The sequence below is a fragment of the Balaenoptera borealis genome, assembly GCF_965194805.1.
Source record: "Balaenoptera borealis genome assembly, chromosome: 3".
Classification (NCBI taxonomy): domain Eukaryota; kingdom Metazoa; phylum Chordata; class Mammalia; order Artiodactyla; family Balaenopteridae; genus Balaenoptera; species Balaenoptera borealis.
In genome coordinates, this window is record NC_138866.1 from 125,195,764 (window position 1) to 125,211,524 (window position 15,761).

General features: G+C 45.5%; 1 long non-coding RNA gene across 1 annotated transcript; it reads right to left on the reverse strand.

The window, feature by feature from the left end:
• Positions 1-5,688: 5,688 nt before the first annotated feature.
• On the reverse strand, positions 5,689-15,706 carry LOC309626262. The gene is made up of 2 exons (XR_014243073.1): positions 15,538-15,706; positions 5,689-6,012 (listed from the first exon to the last, which is right to left on the reverse strand). It is a non-coding gene; the product is annotated as an uncharacterized lncRNA (long non-coding RNA).
• Between the last annotated feature and the right edge of the window lie 55 nt (positions 15,707-15,761).

The window sequence follows — 15,761 nt, forward strand, 5'->3', positions numbered from 1 at the left end:
CCAGGGGTGTTCTCCCCAGTCCCCCTCCACTCCATCCCCACTGCCACGCCTGCCCTCCTGCAGGACTGACCATCTGATGCCCAGACAACCCAGTCCTTTCTCCACACAGTCCTCTCCTTCACTCACAGCTCTGACCAGGGCCCATCCGGGCCCTAAAACCTCCTGGCTCTCTCTTGCATTCATCTCTCACCACTGTCTTTTTCAGCCATATTTCCTGTCACTCCTTCCAGCCCCAAAGTCCTGGAGTGCCAGCCAAGTAGGGCTCCTGGCCAGCCCCCAAATGCGTCCCATATTTTACCCACCCTATGCTCATGCCATTCCCTCTGCCAGAATGCCCTTTTGCACCATTTCCACCTGTTGAAATTCCAGCCACTTGTCAAGACTCAGCTCAGATGTTGGTTCCTTTGGGAAGCCCCCCAGACTCACCCACGTGTTCCTTCCCCCTACTCAGAGCCCCCTAGCACTTGGTTCCCACCTCTCCCAGGAACCTTATCACATTCTACCCTGCTGTGTACCACTGAGATCCTCCTCAAGCCCAGAGACCATCTCTTATGTCTTTGTGTCTGGAATATAGACTCTGAGAGTACTTGCTGCTCAGTGATTACAAAACAAATGTGAAATGACTTTCTCCAAGGTCCATTTAATTCACAACAGCTCCATGGGGAAACTGAGGTACAGCTAATAAGTGATGATGCCGACATTGTACTAGGATGCCTCCTAATTACTATGGCAGTTCTCCTAACTGCTAAGCTTCCCCTGGGGAGGGGGGTCATTCAACTCAACAAAGCCTTCCTAAGTGGAGTCCCTCTCAGGTGCACTGTGAGGGCAAGGAAATGAATAAGCCCCAGCCCTGCCCTCGGAGTCTAGTGAGGGAGAAACACAGAAGAAATTCAGCCAATGACAGGTGCTCTAACAGTTTGGGGGTGGGGGTGGGGGCTGGGCAGGAGAGGGGTGTTGATTAGGGAAGATTCCACTATGGAGATGGCATTTGAATCAGTCCTTGAAGAAGTCAAAGAGGTCAGCAGCCTAAGATGGGGCGATGAGGAGGGACTGAGGCCAGCAAAGACTTTGAGGCAGAAAAGTGTCAAATTCTCAGAAGCTCGGGTTCTCAGGACTGAAAGGACCTCAGAGGTTTCCCAGTCTAACTCGCATAACAAGGTGCTTCCTGACTCTGGAGCAGCTGGAGGGACGCCGGGAAGACAGAAGCTACCTCCCCCTCAGCTGGCACCCGTTCCCTGAGTCTGGAACTGCCAGCCGCTACTCCTCATACATGTTCCAGAGTTCCTGCAACATGCAGGTCACTCTCCTGTGGACAAGCCACTTTGTCCTGTCCCTTGCACTTTGTAGTGCCAGAGATCCCATCAGCGAGGTATGTTTGAACTAGACGGTGGGAAAACTTTGCCACTCAGGAGAAGGATCTAGAACGTGTGCCCTTATTTGTGACTACAGCACTACGTAATCCAGGTGTGCTTCACTCTAAGAAATTTTTTTGTAATCAACATGGCAATTTTTAAATCAATCAGTCAGCAAAATAGGAATATAATTATTCACATACCAAAGGCTTTTAAAAAATTTTTACAAAAGGAACACAAATTTATTTCCACAGAATTTCCCTAGTTTATTTTCCTAACTATTAAGACTTCAGTAAATAAACGGGCAAAGGACCTGAATAATCAGTTCACAGTCAAAGAAACACAAATAAACTTTTTAAATGTCCAACCTTAACCGTAATCAAGTACATGCAAAAATATTTTAAATTTGAAGCTTTTACCCTGTCGGGAACCAGCTGCAAGCTGACACAGTTCTTGCAGCTTAAAGCATGGCAAAGTCCTGCTTAATTCTTGACAGGACCCGAAAGAGTTATTGGAGAAGATATGAGTCTTGGCCCATGAGGTTGCTTGCAGTTTCTCTAACTATAGTTTGTCCTTGGCATGTTTCGGTAATCACAGTCTGTTCTCACGCATGTTTATATTCTGGTTCGCAGAATGTTTTGTACTATAACTTCAACACTAAGGAAATACTGTCTGATGATTCTGTCTTGTGATTTTAACAAAAACATGTATTGCCTACTGCAATCTATAAAAAGAGTTTTGATGGGAAATAAAGTGTGTGTGTGCTTGTACACCACCCTCCTGACCCCATCTCTTCTTAATCCCCTCACCTGCTCTCAGGACTTGTTCCTCAGTCTAACAGCGACTGACATTACCCCTTTTATTAGAAAGTGTAAATAAAATGCTAATGTCCTCTACTATCTAATTTATGGTGAAACTGCCACACTCTAAGTTTTGGCTGGCCTTATAAACTGCCACAGTTTTTGTGGAAAACAGTTTAGCAATGTGTCTCAAGAGCTATTAAGTGTTTTTACTCTTTCACTTAGTAAATCCATTCCTGAGAATCAATCCCTTGAGAAATCTCCTAAGAAATCCACAAAGACAAAGCCATCAGCACAAAGATATTCATTATAGGATTATCTATAATTTTTAAAATTAAAACAGAAACAATCTAGATAATTACAAGGAAATGGTTATGTAATTTAGGGTAAATGAATTGCATGGAACACCACACAGCCCTCAAAAGTGATCATTATGAACACTCTTTAGCGTCTTGGTGTTTATGGTTTAGTGTTCAGGAAAAAAATATCAAATTTAAAATGTTTGTTCTGCTATAACTTCTTGCTATACGTGAGCAGAGACTAGCAGGGAAATTACTTCCTCCCACAGTCTTCCCTCACTCGATAAAATCCAGCTGCAATCTCCCAGTTGCTCAGACCACAAGACTTGAAGGTGAGCTCTATTTTCCAGATAGATCCAGAATTGGACACTTCTTCCCACCTCCACTGCTCCCATCCTGGTCCAAGCCAAAGTCATCTCTTGCCTGAATCAATGCAGTAGCCTCCAAACCCATCTCCCTGCTTCCACCCTTGCCTTTTTACAGTCCATCTCCTGCCTTAGGGATTCTGTTAAAACATAAGACAAATACATCCTCCACTGCTCAAAATAGCCAGTGTTATCTCGTCTCCCTCCAAGTAAAAGCCAACACTCTGACAGTGGCCCATAAGGCCCTGCACAGTCTGGTCTTACTACTGATGCCAACAACTCAGCCTCTGTTCACTGGTGCCAAATCGAATCTCAGAGACAGAGTTTTGGGTGAAGTAGAAAAGAATATCTTTATTGCTTTGCCAGGCAAAGGGCAACACAGCAGGCTCCTGCCCTTGAAAACTGTGTGTCCCAACCTGGGAAGATTTGGTGAGGAGTTTTATAGCAATGGTTCAAGAGTGGGGTTGCTGATAAGGTTAGGGTGTGTGCAGGGCCTGCATTCCTTTAATCTGGTCTCAGGTAATTTTTTTTTTTTTTTTTTTTTTTTTGTCATGCAGCATGCGGGATCTTAGTTCCCCAACCAGGGATCAAACTCACGCCCCCTGCAGTGGAAGCCTGGAGTCTTAATCACTGGACCACCAGAGAAGTCCCTCAGGTAATCTTTTGATGAGTTTCTCTGGTTCCTTTACTCTGGACTCAGGTGGTCTTCTCTGGTATGAAGAATGCTGACATCTTCCATTTGTTGTGTTTTAGTTCTATAAAGAGCTTAAAGATATTGTTATGTGTATCCCTTGAGGCAAAACCAGGATGCTGCCCCAAGGCTGCACTATTGTTTCTTGGCTCCTCCTCCCTTGTCTCTGCGTCCCCTTCCTTCCCTGATTAGCAACTGTTTGAATCTGCCCTTTGCAACTCAGGGAAAGTCATGGAGGCTGGAGTCTGTTCCCTACAAACAAGCAACGGCGGACACAGAAAGTCTTCCGTGCCCAGGAGCCCCACAGGGTCCTGCTCAGTTTCACTACCCCCTCTCTTTTCTCATCTCCCACCACTTTCCCCTTCATCACTCCCTTTTAGATACACGTACCTCCTTGCTGTTCTTTGATCAGACCACACTTTGTCCCACCTCAGGGCCTTTGCACTTGCTGTTCCCAGTGCCTGGAATGCTCTTCCCCATGGCTTGCTCCCTTGGCTACTTCTCATCCCCCTACCACCCCAGACCCTGGCAACCACCAATCTACTTTATGTCTCTATGTCTTTGCCTACACTGGGCATTTCATATAAATGGAATCATACAATTTGTGCTCTCTTGTGATTGGCTTCTTTCACTTAGAAATTAAATAATGTTTTCAAGATTTATCCTTGTGTATTGGAAAAACTTTGGTTCTTTTCCTCCTGTGTCTTTCCTAACTCTTACACTACTGCCACAGTCACAACACTTCTGACACTTCCAGTCGCCAAATGTGTGTGTGGGGCTGTTCCCCACCAAGCAATTCTTTGTGACACCAGCTGGGTGTCCTACAATTTAACTCAATTCTGACACTATATACCTTGAGACAGTGTCAGATCCCACAAGTTAAGGGCTCAGTCCTACAAGATTGCTCCCACCCCACTTCAGATGACAGTTGCAAGTCCAGGTTGTCACCTGTGCTTCTGACCCATGGGCTTTAAATCTGAAATTCCTATGACCTTCTCCTCAGTTTTGATTAATTTGCTGGAGTGGCTTCACAGAACTCTGGAATGTATTTACATGCATTTACTAGTTTGTTAAAGGATATGATAAAGGATACAGATGAACAGCCAGATGAAGAGACACATAGGGTAAGGTCTGGGAGGGTCCCGAGCACAGGAGCTTCTGTCCCCGTGGATTTGGGGTGCATCATCCTCCCAGTACACAGATGTGTTCACCAACCTGGAAACTCTGTGAACCCCACACTTCAGGATTTGTATGGAGGCGTCATCACATAGGCATGATGGATCATTTATTCCATTTCCAGCCCTTCTCTCTTCCCAAGAGAATGGGGAGCAGGGCTGAAAATTCCAAGCTCTAATCATCGTGCCAAAATACAAAATTCAGCTGAGGAAATTTGAAAATCTAATTGACTCTATTCAACGATTCATGAATCAGGCAGCATCCCATCTAGGAGATCCCATCTAGGAAATAGAAAGTACAGGTGCGTGTCTCCTCTTGTGGAGAGGAGGAGACACACACCTGTACTGTGAGCCTCTCAGCCCCTGCTGATCTGTCCATCCCACACAGAGCCACTTGCAATGTTTACTGACCAAACAGATGAACTGACTGACACTCTGACTGTACTTCCCACTCTTCAGTGGCATTTGGAGAACAATCCTGCACAGCCACTGCCCCTCGAAGTTCCAGGGCTCGCCAAGCTTCTACACTGAAAACTGAACTCATCACTCTCCCCACTAAACTGCCCTCCCTCCTCTGTTCCCCATCTCAGCCAAGGGGTCACCCTCAACCCCTTCATCATTCAGAAAAGATTCTCTGTGCAGCTACTGTATTCCAGGCCTGTGCTAGGCACAAGGGAGGAAGTGGTGACACAGGGGAGGTGAAGTCCCTGCCCTCTAAGGCTTTAGCGTGGTTCTCAACACTGTCAGCTAGGATCCCCCCACGACCTTTAATAAATATTTTGAATATCCTCCGCTTTAAATTCATGGATAATATAACCTACTTATACATGTAATGAAAAGACAAAATCAATATAATATAACAAATATAAAAGGGAAATAAAAGGAGCATTAGAATAAAATGTGTTTCAATCTGTAAATGCTTAGGCCTAATACACCAGAGATGTAATAAAGCAGTCACGTGCTTGCACCTACTTAGGACAAAGAAATCTGGATTTAAGGGAGGTAAGACGATATTCAGGCAATACTTTATTTTTGGCATCTGAAAGTAAGAGCTTAAAAAGTAGAGTTTTATATACCGTGAAACATGGCGACCGCAACATCAACAAATGCAGATGGATCCAGGCGTGTTGTATGGGGACTCATCCCATGGTCAAGAAATATCCTCAAACAATTAGATTTGCCAGCAGGTATCTGGGTGAATTTCTTCTTTCTCTATCATGAGTCATGTTGCCATCACAGGTGTGATTTTCCAAAATGGTGATAAGTCCTTGCTAAAGCTCTGAGCAAAGCGAAACTTGGTCTTCCCTTGATTTACACAGTAGTTGCGTTCCTGGAAAAGTCAGCATATGTTAAAACCATGCCAAAAAAAAAAATTGAGTTTATTTGTAAAATTACTAGTTTCCAAGCTCGCTTAATTACAGGGTGTGTTACCTACAGGAGCATCTGGTTGGACTTCTTAAAGTCCTGTGGGACAAGAAACATTCTCCGCTGGGCAGGACTGTCGCTACATTGCAGGACAGCCAGCATTCCCAGCCCCCTGTCCACCACATGGAAATAGCACCCTCCTGTCACTGCATCCACTGAAATATCCCGTACAGTTCAAAGCATTCCTTGGGAAGCATTATCCCTTCCATGAAGAACATTGGTCTAGAGGGTCAATATCAGACAGTTGATCCCAACCCAGTGTAACATGTGCGGCAATACAGATTCCAGGGTCTGTGGGTGCTCCAAACCTGGGGTATCTCAGGAACTGGGGGTTCAAAGTGGACAGATTGCTATAAGCAGACAAGACCTAAGGGAGGCCAATTTTGCAGACAGAAAGAAGGGAAGGCAAAGGGGTGCCAGACAGAAGGGACAGCATAAGCCAAGGCCTGGAGATGAATGACAATCCATGAGGTATGTGGGAAATGCAAGGTTTAGAGCCCAAAGGGCCAGGTGGTGGGAGGCTGGAGGAAGAGGCAGGGTCCAGACCCTCCCACGCCTATCACAGGAAGCAGCATGGACTCTGTCCTGGGAGGTAATGGGGAGCCATCTCACATACGATGCATTTACTCATAAGTGCATTATTTTTTTAAGGGACTCTGCTCAAAAGATTTGTCCTCCTGAGGCCTGTTTTGGGAGTAGTATCTTACTTCTCCAGAAGTAAAGCCTGGAAATGCAAACCAGGGATGTTGATCAAATCAAATTGACCTGATCTATTCCTATTTGCTTACACTGTGGGGCCTGGCTTTGCTCGATCTGCCCGAGTCTATAGGTTAAGTTCAGAGAAGCTACATAAACAGTGACGCCTTCCCTGAAAGCAGATCGTGACTCCCAGCACAGCCCTCCCCCTAGAGAAATCCAACCTGTGGGCTGCGTGGTTGATGGCATGGGCTCTTGAAAGCCAATTCCCACAGTCCCCACAGTGGACAGAGGAGCTGAAAGGAACGATCCCCAGGAAAACCTGGTCCCCAGTCTCACCCCACAGAGGGTTCTGAAGATTTTATGATTAATATGACACCTTATAACATCTTAAAAAATGCTTGAGCAAGCAGAAGCTAACATTGGCAAAACACCTGTTGAATCCCCCATTCTTCTGGATTAATCAAACAGATGCAGGGAAATGAACTAAATCAGAATCCTCCCTACACAGACTTCCAAACAATCCTCCAAACACAGAAATGAATATTCAATAATTCAGGGCCTGCCTTTGAGGAATGCACACGCAGCTGGGGAGCTATACAGATAGTTCTAGGAGACAGTTTGTGTTAGGATGCTGGGGCTTGGCGGGGGGTGAGGTGTTCCCAGACAGATTCCTTTGTTCTTTTTGTGTAAATCATGATCCCAGGGCCTCTTTATGGTCACAAAAACCCCCAGCTCACCAGGGCTCTCCAAAAGGTCTTCCAGAACCATCTTTCTGTGTGATTTAGCCCTCCTCCCAGTGACGGTGAAAGCCACCTGACTTCAAAAAGTATGGAATCTAAGGCATTTGAGCACAATTTTTACCCCACAGGCAACACCCTCGCCTCCCTCTCTGATGCTGAAAGCTTGGAAGGGAACATAAAGTTTATTTCACAGCTGAAGAAATTGATGCTCGGAGAGGGACAATGACTTGCCCAAGGTCACAGTGAGCAAGCAGGGATTGGAAACCCAAGCCCAGGCTTACCACTTACATGCAAGACCTCATGTAAATATGTTTATGAAAGTCCTCCTCCCCAGGGCAGTGACTAATCAAACCGTCTCTAAGAGGGAGTTGTTCATACACTCACAAAATGAAGGTTCTAGGCCCACGTTCAGTGCTGAAGCCACTTGAAATGTGGCAAGTTCACACTGAGAAGGCTGTTAAGTGTGAAATGCACACCTGATTCCAAAGGCTTAGACTGAACAAAAGAATGTAAAATATCTCCTTAGTAATTTGTTATATTGATTACTTGTTGAAATGACAATGTTTTAGATATATCTGGTTAAATAAAAATATTATTAAAATGAACTTCATCTGTTTCCTCCTTTTTTCACTTTTTTTGGCTACTAGAAAGTTTAACATTACATAGATGGATCGCACTCTATTTCTATTGGACAGAGCTTCTACAGGCATTGAGGATATAGCAGAGCACAGAACAGACACAAATCATGCCCTCCTGGAGTTTATCCCCTGAGGGAGGAGAGAGACAACAAATAAACAAATAAGTGAAATAAGTGCTATAGAAAAATAAAGCAGGGAAGTGGGGGAGGGGGGGTAGAGAAGGGAGGAGGGGTTGACATCTAAAACAGGATGATCAAGAAAGGCTTTATTTACATTAGCCTTCAGGAAAATGCAAATCAAAACCAGGAGATACCACTTCATCACCCCCCTCTAGGCTGTCTGTAATCACAAAGACAGGTAATAACAAGTGTTGGAGAAGATGTGGGAAATTGGAACCCCGATAACATTGCTGGTGGGAATGTAAAATGGTGCAGCCACTTTGGAAAACAGTCTGGCATTTTCTCAAAATGTTAAACAGAGTTACCATATGACCCAGCAATTCCCTCCTAGGTATCTACCCAAGAGAAATGAAAACATATGTCTGCACAAAAACTTGTACATGCATGTTCATAGGAGCATTATTCCTAATAGCCAAAAAGTGAAACAACCCAAATGTCCGTTAATTGATGAGTGGATAAATAAATTGTAGTATCGCCATACAGTGGAATATTATTCGACCCTAAAAAGGAATGAGGTACTGAACCATGCTACAACATGGATGAATCTTGAAAACATTAAGCTTAGTGAAAGAATTCAGTCACAATAGAGCATATATTGTCTGATTCCATTTAGTGGAATTCTAATTCCTTGAAATGTCCAGAATAAGCAAATACATGGAGACAGAAAGTAGATTGGTGGGACGGTTGAGCAAACTGGGGAGAAATGGGGAGTGCCTGCTAATAGGTCTGGGGTTTCTTCTTGGAGTGATGAAAAATGTTCTGTAACTGATCATGATGAAGGTTGCACAACTCTGTAAATATGCTAAAACCCACCGAATTGTATACTGAATTGTAATGGGTGAATTGCATGGCATATGAATTATATTAATAAAACTGTTATTAAAAAAAAGAAAACAAAGACTTCACTGAGAAGTGATATTTGAGCAGACATTTGAGTGAATTAATTGGCTATTTGGGGGAAGGACATTCCAGGCAGAGGAAACAGCAAGTGCAAAGGCCCTGAGGAAACAGCAGGCTTTTTCAAGGAACAGGCTAGAGCAGAATGAGAGGGAGAGCAGAAGGCGTTGAGTCAGAGGGATGGGGCAGCAGATCATGTAGGGTCTTCCAAGCCATGGGAAGGACTTTGGCTTCTCTGCTGAATGAGATAAGTCACTGGTGGCTTTAGAGCAAAGAGGGATCAGTGTGGCTGCTGTGTTGAGAATAGCCTTCGGGGGTCATGTGCAGAAACAGTGAGAAAGCTGTTATATTGTCTGAACATTTCAGTTGAACTAACATGATGTATATGTGTGTGTTATTGGTTTGAACCCCCTAGAACAGGAAGGGATTGGCAAATTGCAACCCGGGGGTCAAATCTGGCCCACCATCTATTTTTGGACAGCCTGTGAACTAAGAATTGCTTTTACATTTTTCAAAAATCAGAAGAATAATACTTTGTGAGATATGAAATTCAAATTTCAGTGTCCATAAGTAAAGTTTTACTGGAACACTTCCAGGCCCATTTGTGTGTATGGATGCTTTCACAGCAGAGGTGAGTAGATGCAAAAGGAACAAGAGACTGCGTGGCCCTCAAAGCCTAAAATACTTCCCATTTGGCTCTCAACAGAATAAGTTTGCTGAACCATAGAACAATTCCCAAACATTTTGGTCTCAGGACTATTTTTCATCTTAAAAACTGAGGATCCCATATTTTGTTAATAGAGGTTATTAATATTCACCATTTAGAAATTAAAATTGCATGTGACCCTGTGAAAGTATTTTTAAAATATGTATTAAATAATTTAAAAAAAATAATAAATCCACTACATATGTTAGCTTGGTTAACAGTTTTATGAAAAATGATATATATTTTAAAAATAAATTTATTTATTTATTTATTATTTATTTTTGGCTGCATTGGGTCTTTGTTGCTGCACACGGGCTTTCTCTAGTTGCGGTGAGCGGGGGATACTCTTCGTTGCGGTGCATGGGTTTCTCATTGCGGTGGCTTCTTTTGTTGCGGAGCACGGGCTCTAGACACACGGGCTTCAGTAGTTGAAGCATGCGGACTCAGTAGTTGTGGCTCACGGGCTCTAGAGCACAGGCTCAGTAGTTGTGGCACATGGGCTTAGTTGCGCCAGGGCATGTGGGATCTTCCCGGACCAGGGATCGAACCCGTGTCCCCTGCATTGGCAGGTGGATTCTTAACCACTGCGCCACCAGGGAAGTCCTGAAAAATGATATTTTTGAAAACAAAAAATGTTTAGTGAGAAGAGTGGCATTGTTTTACAGTCAGCCCTCCTCTGCGGAACCGGTGGATATAGAGGGCCGACTATGGGACTCAGATTTTGGTATGAAGGCAGGTCCTGGAAGCAATCTTCCGCAGATCCTGAGAAACCACTGTACATGTTTGTAAATATCTTTAAAGTCTGGTTTGGACTTCCCTGGTGGTACAGTGGTTAAGAATCCGCCTGCCAATGCAGGGGACATGGGTTTGAGCCCTGCTCCGGGAAGACCCCACGTGCCGCAGAGCAACTAAGCCTATGTGCCACAACTACTGAGCCGGTGCTCTAGAGCCCGTGAGCCACAACTACTGAGCCCATGTGCCACAACTACTGAAGCCCGTGCGCCTAAAGCCCGTGCTCCTCAACAAGAGAAGCGGCCTCAATGAGAAGCCTGTGCACTGCAACAAAGAGTAGCCCCCGCTCCCTGCAACTGGAGAGAGTCCGTGCGCAGCAACAAAGACCCAATGCAGCCCAAAAAAAAAATTAATTAATTAAAAAAAAAGAAAAGTTACTTATAAGTATAAAAAAAAAAAAGTCTGGCTTAATAGAAGACAGCTACATTCTCATATCTAATTCTTCCTTCAACCTGTGGCAATACTACACATGTAACTTCTGGAAAACTCCCCTCTATGCTTGGGAGAAAATGAGAGTGAAAAACGCAAATAATGTCCTAGTATTATTATGAAAATAATAATAGTGCTGACCTCACAGACCCTCTGAAAAGGTCCCAGGGACCGCACTTTGAGAGCTGCTCCCGTGGAGGCAGCAGGGACTTTACCCAGAAGCCACACTCCAGAGGCACTTCCGCAAGTGCTTCAATTGTCTTAATGCCATTTCAGCAGAGGGTCTGTTCATTAGCAAACTGATGGCCAAAATAATTGTCCATCAGTCAAACAGGCAGTGTTCCAGATGTGCAATGTGCTGTCCATGTGCCTCTGCTCTTGCACCACACAGCATAAGAATCTAGTGAGCTCCAATGGGCTCTAGGTCTTAGGAATCCGTCTGATCTGGGGTTCAAGCCGCTGAGTGAGGATGCCATCGCCTGACCTTGAATTGAAGCTTGTTCCTCAAATATTGTTGCTTCTGCCTTGGACTTAATCTTTTCAAGAAGGAAGCTTTTTGGAACACCCAGGACATATATCTGGGCCTTCATTGAGCTCACAGAGGAGGTTATATAACTCGAGGACCTGCTTGCTAATCAGTGATGGTCCGTGGCACAGAATTCAGGCTAAAACTGGCTTGCTTCGCCTCAGCGCCCCCTGCTAGTAGCAAGGTATGCTCATCTACCACTCATTACTGGAGATTACTGAGATCTACAGCAACACTGAACCCAGTTGCGATGAACTGGCTTAGTCGTGTCATGATGTAATCTACCACAGTAATCCAGGAGAGAGGTGAGGGGGACTTGGACCACAAGATAGTGATAGAGTGCTACAGAGTGGTTGGATTCTAGACATAACAGACTGTGCTAATGAACCAAGTGTGGAGTGTGAGGAAAAGAGAGGAATCGGGGCTGCCTCCAAGGATTTTAAAGGCACTTGAAAGGATGGATGGGGCAGCCTGCAGGAGAAACAGGTTTGTGGGGGAGACTGACCCCTCCCCCCTCAACAGGACAGTCACCATCAGGTTGGGGTCTCATTCTAGGCCATCCGGGAACTTCCCACATCCAGAGTAGCTTCTGGGGAAGGGTCTAGAACAGGTCAAAAGAGGTGGTTCCTGAAGGGAGAAGGTGGGTTCATTCTGTTTGCTCTGTATGAAAGGGCTTGGTCAGAAATTCCCTGGTGGTCCAGTGGTTAGGACTCTGTGCTTCCACTGCAGGGGGGAACAGGTTCGATCCCTGGTCCAGGAACTAAGATCCCGCATGCCATGCAATGCGGCCACAAAAAAAAAAAAAAAAAGGAAAGGGCTTGGTCACTCAGTCCTCCAGGAGGAAAATTTATTCCAAGTCAGAACATTCGGGGAGCTACTTGAATCAATGTGTAAACAGGTCCAGAAAATGTATTCTTTTAAAGAATGTTGATTCAATATTTACTAAGACCTTGTCCTAGAGCCTGGGGATAGAACCAAATAAAACATGGTGCCAGCCCTCCTGAATCTTAGTATTCGAAAGGAAATAATTTCCCTCCTTCAAAAAAGATAGCCCCAGGCTATGTATTCATTCATCCACCAAATATTCATGAAGAATCTACTATATGTAAAGTGCTGGAGATACAGGAAAGTTACAAGACAAGCTGTTCAGTGCTAGAATATAGGCCAGAATTAAAAAGGGGTTGTGAGGCGTCTTGTGTGTATGAGATGAGGTTGACCAAGGAACAGCTCACAGAATATAAACAGCAGCTATGTCAGGGGAGCGGCCAAGATAAGTGCTCTCTAAGCAAAGATAAGACTTCAGGAGGAATGAGGTTTAAATTGCCCCTAAGATAGAGAAGACTCAGATGAGCCAAGATAGCTAGCAGGTCCTACTAGGAGGTGGTGTGAAGGTGATATAAAGTTAGAGGTAGGTTAGCAAAAGATTTGAGTGTAGGACAAGAGAATGACTCACTGGGCACATGGGGCTGCTAGAGGGAAGATTTACTGTAGATGTTCCCACCCAGACCTTGGGCCCAAAGCACCTTATCTCTGCCATCAAGATCCACTTAGATTCTAAGTCCTAGACTAACAACTTGCAGATCAATGACATTTCAACACAAAGAATAGTCAATGAGGAAGCACCTTGAAAAAAGGAAAGAAATCAATGTTTTATTATATTTACTGACCCTTTAACTCCTATCAAGTTTACTCCTTGGGCATTTTGTAGTATTTATCCCTCCTATTTTTCTTCCAAATTTTGCAAGGTGCCAGGAATCCCCAAACTACCCCTTGTTGCTACCTTCTGATGTTACATCATTTACAAAGACTGCAACTGCCTAGGAGTTGGCCCCCTTTAAACAGCAGTAACCATATGTTCCCCTGCCCCTAGACAGTGTGATCAAGACAACCAGGACCCAGATTTAAATTACCAGCTGCATGCCCTTGGGCAAGTCACCTTTTCTGAGATTATTTCTTCATCTGTGAAATGGGATAATAACGCCAAACTCTACAGACTTAAGGGGTGTTCATGGAATAATCATATTCAGTAAATGTAAAGCATCCAACACAATCCTGGGCGCAGAGTAGGTAATCAATGCTTCTTTCTTCTCCCTCTGTCCACTCTCCCCTCAACAAACACACACACTGTCTTTTTCACACCCAACAGCTGGAAGCAGCAGAAGCACGATTTGGAATCAGAGAAGGAGGTGAGAGTCACGCTTTGCCCCTTCCCAGCTGGGTGGCATTGGGCAGGTCACTTTGCCTCTCTGAGCTGGGGGTTTCTCATCTGTAACTTGTAAATTGTATGCCATGCCCCTCCTCACAGCATTGTTGTAATAGCTCAAGAGAGAGAGGGCCTCACTTAGGGCAATGGCAATAGCGATCACAAAGGATTTGTTAAGGGAACACTCTAGCCAGGTTGGTTGCTTCTATTTATCACCTGTGAGAGGAGGGACTCCCAGAACTGAAAATACAGTCCTCTTTGTAGAAGTTCTGGCTTTTCTGCCAGGAGTACCTGGCATGCAAATGAGTAGCATGTTAGCAACTGTAAAGGAATGTAACAGAGCAGGATATGAGCACACAGAATTCTGGCCAATTCATGGGCAATGGGGAATCTAAGATGTTTGTTAATAGTGATTGTGTGGTTTGGAGAAGGTTTCAGTTTCCCCAACTCTAATAGTGGGAGAAAGACGAATTGCAGATGGAAAGAATCTTACAAAGGCCTGTCTCTGCTCTAAAATTCCACATTCTCTGAATCTGCCTTCTTTCCCACAGCTGTCTGCTATAAATGTCCAATATAAATGAAGGATAGTGAGGCGGTCTCTGAAGGCTGGTCAGCAATCCCTTGGGCTTCTGAATTGTTTCCTGCCCGTCTGATAGCAATTGATTATGCCTCTGATGACTCTTGCAATATCATCAGGGAGGTTTGTCTGTTTAGCTGATGGCTGCTATTCTCACCAGAGGGTGGCAAAATAATGTCGGAAAACCCCTACCAGGAACCTCAGGTATAAAAGGGAAATGTAAAAACGCCAGGGATCATCTGCCAAACTTGGACCCCTGCTCCTCTTGGAACCCCCAACCTTCAGCCGAAGCAACGATTCTCAAAGCGTGGTCCTGGGGCCAGCAGCATCAGCAGCACCTGGGAACCTGTAGGCCCCCCACATTCTTGGCCACCCAGACTTAAACCGGAAACTCTGGGGGTGGAGCCTACCAAGTGATTCTGATGCACTGCTCTCAGTGGTTAAAGAAACAAACCACCTATTTTAAAGCATGAAGTCTTGGTCTCCTCATCCAGGTGTGAGCTGAGCCAGTGCTGGAGTCCAGCTCAGGTTCTGCTACCTCCCAGCTGTGGAACCCTGGGCAAGTTACTAAACCACTCTCAGCCTCAGTTTCTTCACCTGTAAAATGGAGATAATACCTACAGAATCAGCGGTCCTGGGGTGAGAAATAACAAATGTGTGAGCTGGACCCTTAAAAGGTAGTTAGCGATGGCTCCATTTGCTGCAATGGATGGCATCTGTTTAAAAGCCCCGCGAAACGTCCTGGCATTTGTCACAGTAAGTCTCTGGACACAGTAAGTCTTTTAAATCCTCTCAAGTCTCACGTATCCAAGGGCTCAAAGAAAGGCAAGCAAGTCCCGTCCTCCTCCCTGAGGGACCCAGAGGGTCTGAGATACTCTGACCAGGCCGTGGTCAAAGACCAGATCAACCTCCTCGGGCCTGGCCCGGGAGGGGCCTTAGAGGTCATCTCGATTGACCCCCTGCTGTTCCGCGGAGGAACGGGGCCCAAGGGCGCGCGGTGAGACGCTGGCGGAGCTGGGCCCCAGCCTGGATCCCCGCACTCACAGTTCAGGGCTCTCCCCCTGCTCCTCACTGACGCCCCGCGCCCCAGCTCAAGGGGATCCAAGATCACCCAGTCGCCCCCACTGCACCCCTTGAATGGATCTGCCCAGGCCCCGCACCCTCAGCCCCGCGCCATCTGGGCTCCCGGCGGCCGGAAGTTCCTGGGTCCGCCCAGCCGACGCGGGCGCGGGCGCCAGACGGGCCAGGCAGCGCCTCCCGCGGCCAGG